Raw genomic sequence first — 9296 nt, 5'->3', positions numbered from 1 at the left:
GCCAGTCAACATTAGAATAGGATCATTCTACCAGCAATTTCCATCTGAGCAGCCCTCTGTAGTTTTTTTTTCCCCCCTCACCTCCATATTGTCACATGTATCTTATTTCATATTTACAGCAATGCTGTCCATACTAAGATGTAAGTTTGGCCACTAACATTTGTAGCACTTTTTTTCCACATCAATGTCTACCTACCCACAAATACCACTTCCTACTTCACATCTTGCCCTGTTACAGACTGACCTACCCATGAACCCTAGCGTATTAACTTCTGGGCAGCGAAACTGAAACTTTAACCAATCTAATGTCTGCTGGAAGGGCAACACAGCAGGGCATAAGCAATCCAGGAGCCTTCTGAGGTACAGAGATGATAGCTTCCTGCCACAGGTGATGGAGGAGCTGACAAGACATGCTCTGCTGGACCTGATACTTACAAATAAGGAAGAACTGGTCAGGAATATGACGCCTGGGGGCAGCCTTGGCTGCAGTGACCATGAGATGGTGGTCTAGAAAAATGGTCTAGAAAAATGGTCTAGAAGAGCTTGCTGATTTTCAAGAATTACCCCCTCCAGACTCAAGAATCACAGAATCATTATGGCTGGAAAAGATCTTTAAGATCATCAAGTGCAACCATTATCTAACTTTACTGGGCCCACTTCTAAACCGTGTCTCTGAGCATTGTATCTAGACAGCTTTTAAATACATCCAAGGATGGTGATTCTACCATTTCCCTGGGCAGCCTGTTCCAGTCTTTGATAACCCTGTCAGTGTAGAAGTTTTTCCTAATGTCTAACCTAAACCTCCCCTGGCGCAACTTGATGCCATTTCCTCTTGTCCTATCGGTTGTAACTTGTGAGAAATGACCAACACCCACATCTCTACAACCTCCTTTCAGGTAGTTGTACAGAGCAATAAGGTCTCCCCTCAGCCTCCTTTTCTTCAGGCTAAACAACCCCAAGTCCCTCAGCCGCTCCTCATAAGACTTATTCTCAAGACCCTTCACCAGCTTCATTGGCCTTCTCTGGACCCTCTCTAGCACCTCAATGTCCTTCTTGTACTGGGGCACCCATAATTGAACACAGTACTCAAGGTGCAGCCTCACCAGTGCTGAGTACAGTGGGACAATCACTTCTCTAGCCCTGCTGGTTACACTATTCCTGATGCAGGCCAGGATGCCGTTGGCCTTCTTGGCCACCTGGCTACACTGCTGGCTTGTGTTCAGCCAGCTGGCAATCAACACTTCCATGTCCTTTTCCACCAGGCAGCTTTTCAGCCACTGTTCCCCGAGCCTGTAGCACTGCACGGGCTTGCTGTGGCCCAAGTGCAGGACTTGGCACTTGGCCTTGTTGAAGCTCATACTATTGGTCCATCCCAAGTAACAGCAATTCAAGCAAGAGTGGTACGAGGCCTGTGTAGGTGAACAAGGAGCTCCTGACAAAACTCATACATTAAAAAGAAGCATATGAGAGGTGTCAGCATGGACAGATGATGAAGAAGAACATAAAGGCACTTTGGGCATGCAGGGGCAGGGTTAGGAAAGTCAAAGTCTGCCTGGAGCTGAATCTGGAGAAGGACATGAATGGCAACAAGAAGGGCTTCTACAGGTAAATCAGCAGCAAGAGGAAGACTATAGAAAATGTGGGCCCTTTACCAAAAAGGTGACAAAGAACATGGTGAAAGATAAGCTTTGCCTCAGCCTTTACTGGTAAGATTGGCCTTCAGCAACCCCAGCCCCTGAGACCAGTGGGAAAACCTGGAGCAAGGAAAACTTAAATCAATGGAAAAGGTAAACAAACATTTAAACAGACTGGACACACAGAAATCCATGGGTCCTGACAGAACACACCCATGAGGGCTGAGGGAGCTGGCCAGTGTCATTACGAGGCCATTCTCAATTATCTTGGAAGGGTCATGACAACTGGGGAGTTTCCTAAGGACTGGAAGAAAGCCAATGTCACTCCCACTTTCAAGACGGGTAAGAAGAAAGACCTGGGGAACTGCAGGCTGGTCAGCCTCACCTTGATCTTTGGGAGGGTGATAGAACAAGTAACACTGGAAATCATTTTCAAACATGTTAAGGACAAGAAGGTGATGGAGAGTAGTCAGCATGGATTTATGAAGGAAAACATCATCGACTTAATAACCTTTGATGATAAGATAGCTGGTTTGGTGCAAAAGGGAACATTTCTTTATCTTGTATTTTTCAAGGCTTTGTAAGGCTTTGTCTCCCATAGCATCCTCAAAGACAAGCTGATGAAGCACGTGTTAGCTAAACAGACAGTGAGGTGGACAGAAAACTTGCTGAACTGCCAGGCTCAAAAGGCTGTGATTAGCAACCTGAAGACCAGCTGCAAGTCAGTTACTACTGGAGTACCCCAGATGTTGATACCTTGGGCCAATATCATTTAATATATTCATTAATGACCCTGATGACAGGACTGATCGCACCTTCAGCAAGCTTGCAGATAATACAAAACTGAAGAGAGTGGTTGATGCACCAGATGGTTATGCTGTCATTCAGACGTACCTGGACAGGCTGGAGATATAAGCAGACAGGAACTTCATGAAGTTCATCACAGGGAAGCACAAAGTCCTGCACCTGAGAGAAATAGCCCCATGCAACAGTAAATGCTGGGGATTCAATCATCTGCAGCTGTGCAGGAAAACACCTGTGGGTCCTGGTGGATGAAAAAATTGCCAGAAGGACACATTGCTGGATTATGTTCAAAAAAGGCCAGCAGCATCCTAGGCTGTGTCACACAGAGCATAGCCAGCAGGTTGAGGGAGGCGATTCTTCCCCTCTCCTCAGCACTGGTGAGCCACCTGTGGACTGCTGGGTCCAGCTGTGGGCTCACCAATGCAAGGAAGACATGGGCATCCTGGAAAGGATCTAGCAAAGGGCCACAAAGATGATTAAGAAATTGGAGTGCCTGGCATATGAGGAGTGGCTGAGGAAGCTGGGGTTGTTCAGCCTGCAGGGGCAGCGTGGCAGGGAAATTGTATCAATAGATATAAATACCTGATGCAGCAGGGAATAAATAGGCACTGGGCACAAACTGAAATACAAGAAATTCTGTTTAAACATAAAGAAAAAAAACCCCTGCAAGTATAATCAGACACTGAACAGGTTGCCCACAGAGGTTGTGGAGTTTCCATCCTTGGAGATATTCATAACCTGACTGGACATGGTTTTGGGCAACCTGGTCTAGGCGACCCTGCTTGAGCAGCGTGGTTGTACTCTATGATCTCCAGAGGTCTCTCCCAGCCTCAACCATTCTGTGAATCCATAATAGTCCCTTATGTCACTATTCACATAGAATGTATCTTTTCTGGTAATTAATTGGTGTGTTCTGGCAACATCAGCCTCATTTACAAATTAAGAAGCAATTTTAATCAGTCTTAAACAGAAAATCCGCTCAAACAAATCAGAACAAACAAAAACTATAGCTTCATGCAAAAGACACAAACCAGATCAGTTCAGAGGCTTGGGTTTGGCCAAACTGTGCCAATAAAATGAGAATATAATGTCAAAACATGTTTTAAAAACATGCACCCCTTCTTCCTATTCCAAAAAGACATAGCCCTCTGCTAACCCCAAATAATTCAGGTCCTGATTGGGATACATACTTTCCATGTTCAAGTTTGTTAAGTTTCAAGTAGATTGGTTAATATTTGGAAGAGCCACACAAGTTTGTAACATAAATCTAGATGTGGAGAGGTCTTAAGATCTCCAGTTCCTTTCTCATTTCTGTACACATGCCCAGACTCTTCCAGGTACTATGCGCATGTACAGAGCAACAGTTCAGTCCTGCCTCTGTTTGTCATGGTGAAATAGACGGTACAGAGGTATTTGACTAACTGAACAGGGGTCAACTGTAAATCAGTTATCCAGATGATGACAAGTGTTAGTCTGAAATACTGCCAGAGGTCACAACCCAAGTTTCACCATCACTCAGTCTGAAGGTTTTCAAACTTTAGATGGAGCATTTCTGATTCTGTTTTAACAAGGAATAACTGGCATTGAATCATGAGAACTATCTAATACAAAAGTAAACCTGATGGAGAATGCGATAGGATCTTGTGTTTAGCTATGGTTCACAGTGGATACCAGAACAAAGAGAACAAATCACACACTGTTAAAAGAGGTCCTAAATCAATGCCAAACTATAGCCAGATGCATCACTTCCTGTATTCCATGCCATGTCACTGACTTCATCTTAAAAGCCCTACATAAACATGTCTCTGATGAACATTTTGAATAATAACTTGTAGATAATACAATAAAGATTAAAGTCTTTAATATTATCCACCTCTTTTGCAAAAGCACACACAGAGCAAGGATTGAGATGCCTGTGTTTACAACAGGTGATACGTATTATCCAAAATGTAGCAAAATAGCAACATTTCTTGACTGATTAAAGTGTCTCTCCAAGTGTCTGCTGAATAGCAGTATGACACATTGCCAATAGAGATACACAAGACTTGGAAATTCAGCCTTGCCCTTCACTCCCAGCATGCTCAAGGAAGAGCAAAAGCAGGTACTGTCATTTTCATGAAGTGAAAGCTTACTGCTATGATTTCTGAAAACTCCCAGACCTTTATTCGAAGGAAGAGAAAGGCAATCTCTGAGCACCCAAGTCTCAATTAATAGTGAAATACTGCTCTCGGACAACCTTTGAACTTCACAGCAAGAATAAAATGAAAAAGCTGTAAGGAGCACTGCCATTAATCTTATCAGCCAGATAAGGGTTGAGCTGAAGTAGTTAAAAGCTGTATGCGAAGGACTTAGAAGTTGGTGATTCTTTATCTGACTGATAAAGGCCTGTTCTTGTCATTACTGCTATTATCAAATTGAAGGTGTTAAAAAAAAAAAAAGTGAAGCAAACATAAATTTATAACACTATCACTAATAATTAAGTACTTTCTCTTCCCAGTCTTAGACCATAAAGCATGGCTGTCAAACCATCTACACTAATTCTTGTAGAGGACAATTTTTTATGCAGTCCACATGAATTAGAATGCAGCCATAAAATTTATAAGGACAATAACTTGGCTGCTGTTCTTTAGATTCAAAATATGACTATGGGGACAAAAAAAAAAAAAAAAAAGAAGCTGGAGACACGAAGAATAGTGTACTGTGTGACTACTGCAGATTTAATAGGCTTGTAATTACAAAATAGGGCACTTCCGCTCCTAAGCTTGTGTATCTAACCTGAATGTATCTGAACTACCTAAAGCAATAGGGGGAGTCTGTGGCAGATCCATTGACTTGCCTGTTTTAAGAGTACAAAACCTTTCTTCTGGTGGCTAAGCACAGAGTTGCTTTAAAGCAGATGACACCAAGTTAGGCAGGACTGTCAACCTGCTTGAGGGTAGGATGGCCCTACAGAGGGATTTGGGCAGGCTGGATCAATGGGCTGAGGCCAATGGTATGAGGTTCAATGAGGCCAAGTGCCAAGTCCTGCACTTGGGCCACAACAACTCCATGCAGCGCTACAGGCTTGGGGAACAGTGGCTGAAAAGCTGCCTGGTGGAAAAGGACATGGGAGTGTTGATTGCCAGCTGGCTAAATATGAGCCATCAGTGTGCCCAGGTGGCCAAGAAGGCCAACAGCATCCTGGCCTGCATCAGGAATAGTGCAGCCAGCAGCGCTACAGAAGTGATTGTCCCACTGTACTCAGCACCGGTGAGGCCGCACCTTGAGTACTGTGTTCAATTATGGGTGCCCCTCACTACAAGAAAGACATTGAGGTGCTGGAGTGAGTCCAGAGAAAGACAACAAAGCTGGTGAGGGGTCTAGAGCACAAGTCTTATGAGGAGTGGCTGAGGGAACTGGGGTTGTGTTTAGCCTGAAGAAAAGGAGACTGAGGGGAGACCTTATCACTCTCTACAGCTACCTGAAAGGAGGGCATTCGTTTCTTCTCACAAGTTACAACCGATAGGACAAGAGGAAATGGTGACAAGTTGTGCCAGGGGAGGTTTAGGTTAGACATTAGGAAAAACTACACTGACAGGGTTATCAAAGAGACTGGAACAGGCTGGCCAGGGAAGTGGTGGAATCACCATCCCTGGAGGTATTTAAAAGACGGGTAGACGTCGTAATTATGGACATGGTTTAGAGGTGGTTTTGGCAGCGTTAGGTTGATGGTTGCACTCGATGATCTTAAAGTGTCCCTTCCAATCTAGACAATTCTATGATTCTAAATAGTAGCAAAGCATGGGTGGGCCGTACTAGTATAGCGTTATAGTAGAAAAACACATCTGGGAATCCCAAGTTTGATCATGAACTGCAAAGTCTATGAACTATTTTGTATCTTTAAGCTTCAAAATTCGGGTGTCTACCATCAGCCAAAGGGCTGCTGGCAATACTGCCACTTTATGTAAAATATGCTCTCCCAAACGTATACTGAAAAGCAGAGTTATTGCAAGGTCTGTTCCTACTGTCTAAAGAGGCTAGGCACAAAAACAGTGGCATTTTTAGGAACCACATCTTGTCTCATTTATTTCTTTCCTCTCTGGCCTCATTCCCCAGTGCCCTATGCCCTTCCATGTATCACCTTGAGTGATTATAAAATTATACCAAGCCGGAATAAAAGTTTGGTTTGTTTTTTTTTTTTTAAACAAGCACAAAGGTGTAAATGACTGGGTGGGGTCACAAGGAATGCGTTCTAGTTTTCTTGGACTGTGCTTATCCTCATTCCTTCTCCACTACTCCCACTAAATCCACCAATGAATAGGTGGTTTAGAACTGTAGCCTTCATGTAAAGCTTCACAAATTTATAAATAACTTGTAAAGTAAACAGAATTTTCCTTCTGTAGGTCTGAAACTAAGAAATGCACTCCAGGAGGCTTTCTGGTGAACCTTTGAGAAAAAAAACCAAGAATCAGGACCTTGAATTCCTATACAGCTTTTAGACAGGCAAAATTTCTACTCTACTACACACAGAAAGGCAAGATGGCTATATAAACTGTGTTGGACTGTATGACAAAAGCTTCTCTGTGCATCCACAGAGTTGCTCTGACAGACAATGGCAGGACAGAGAACCTGGAAAATACCCTGCTGAGCTACTTCCAGGTTCATCACAGGTGCCATCAATGCATCAAAGGCTCACCTCCTCAAGTCCAGAGCAGCACAGGAAGGTCAGCTATGGGACCTGGGAAGTCCTGGTTAGCCACATGTGTGCATATGTGATGGCTTGTACCAGCAACTGGAATGGGGCTACGGCCTTGAAGGCTCATACACCCAGCTGCCAGCAACTGGGGACACTGGGATGCAGGAGCTAGCTACTGGGCAGACTGAGTGTCTGAGCACAGTTGATGTAGGGATATACCTTGTACGCACACATATACATACGTGTGTCTGTGTATCTCTCTATCTACGTAGACACACATATATATATATGTTTTCTCACTAGTGGACTTCCATCCTGCTCAGCCAGAGAGAGGAGACGGATGAAGCTGTCAGTGCTGATTGTCTGGTCTGTAATCTATCTTGCCATGTACATACATAAATGTGTGCTCTGTGTGCCTGTGCCTGCTGGGAATACCTCTTTTGGACCTGGGGGTATGGAAGAACAGCAGCTGTATCAGGATGATACATTTTCCTCTAAAAAACTGACGTTATCCACTGAAAAGAGCATAATAGTAACATGTGAGGCACAGAGATCCTTGTCTCAGAAAGTGGTAACAAATTAGACTTATATATAAAACCAAAGATTACGTAACCGATAAGGGGTACTTCATATTTCATGTTTCTTGCCAAAAAATACTTTAGCCTCTAAAGATTTACTCTGTGGACTAATGACTTCATTAATATCTTAATGGTATCTCTTATCAACGAGAAATCTTATGTTTATTTTCAACAAGAGAATGTTTTGGGAACCTGTTATGATGATTGAGCTGTTTAATCAATTCCACATAAGACAAACACCTGGAGTACTTTGAGCAGCAGAACACTGGTGTCCTTCCCTGTCAGATGTAGATAAGAGATGGCTTTTGTTTCCAGTGCAGACACATTGATGACCATGAGAACCCATGGAAATATGATCATTCTTATTCCTGTTTTTTGTGGCTTTAGTGACCTTGAGTCTGAATCTGCTGTCCTCACCCTTTTTGAAATCCAAAAGCAGTAGCTAGTGACAGTGGAATTAGATAAGTTAATCAGAATGGTACCATGGCTGATGACCCCTTTATCATGCTTAAGCCAACTGATAAGGATGTACAACTCCTCAGGGACAGGTAATCATTAGCTAGCTTCTATTTTCCAGGGGCAATCCACTGCCAAAAATTTTTGAAGCAGTCTTCGTCGTAAAGCTCCAGTTGATGATCAGAGTAGAGAACATAAATCAAGATCATGCATGCACACCAAGCTAACTCAGAATAATTTCTATAGTTCATGTGACCTCAGTGCACCAATGACCTCCAGCAGCTGGTTCATCTTTTTTAGCAAAGTGGAACAAGCAGACATCATATAAGTGTCTGTGCAGAAGGGAGAAGTTACATGATACACTTCCTTTACCAGATAAGCCACCTAAAGAATCACTCTCCCCCTCTGTATCTGCTTCATCAACCCTGTTTACACACATCACTAGCCTCTCAAGTGCTGCATCAAGCTAAAACCAAACAAAAACCCCAAACAGATTCAGTCATCATGTTTACAGTGCAAACCTCTCAAGCCACAGGGGAAGCTGAAGGACAGTAAAACACAGTGTGGTCACAGGAAGAAATCACTGGGGAGGAGAAAGGGAAGAAGAGGGCATTTAGGATGGGATTATAAATTTATATTCAAGTGTCACTGCTGAAAACAAGGTATGAAGTAACTTCCTTACCTAACTAATACAAGGTTTTGAAATATCTTCAAGGATCCTCTATGAGGCTCTCTTCCTAACACTTTCTGCAGAGGGGCAAATTGTTTCAGAACAGGCTACAGCCATTGCTGTGCCTGGAGAAATTCCTGAAGAACTGTTGCTTCTGACAAAGCCAACAAAGAACTTCAGCAAAGTGCAGACACTATCTGGGAAAGCAGTAATGATAACTATTTATCCAAGCTGCAACTCTCTTCCCACTAGTTTTGAGAAAGAAATTCAACTTCCCTATCCATGTTAGCATCTGCATTTGGAAGAAACATTTCATTCTTGGCATCTACTTTTTAACACAAGTTTTCTGTGCATATCTTTTGTGTGCTAGGTACCACACCAAATCCTACATGAGCAGTGAGTAGGACATGATTTGTGACAGATCCTGTCCCCATTTATGCAACTGCTGCTTGGTTAAGATTCTATTATCCAAGCGATAG

This window comes from Charadrius vociferus, unplaced genomic scaffold (assembly GCF_000708025.1).
Source record: "Charadrius vociferus isolate BGI_N301 unplaced genomic scaffold, ASM70802v2 scaffold32, whole genome shotgun sequence".
In the NCBI taxonomy this organism is placed as follows: Eukaryota; Metazoa; Chordata; class Aves; order Charadriiformes; family Charadriidae; genus Charadrius; species Charadrius vociferus.
Note: the sequence above shows the minus strand (reverse complement) of the source record.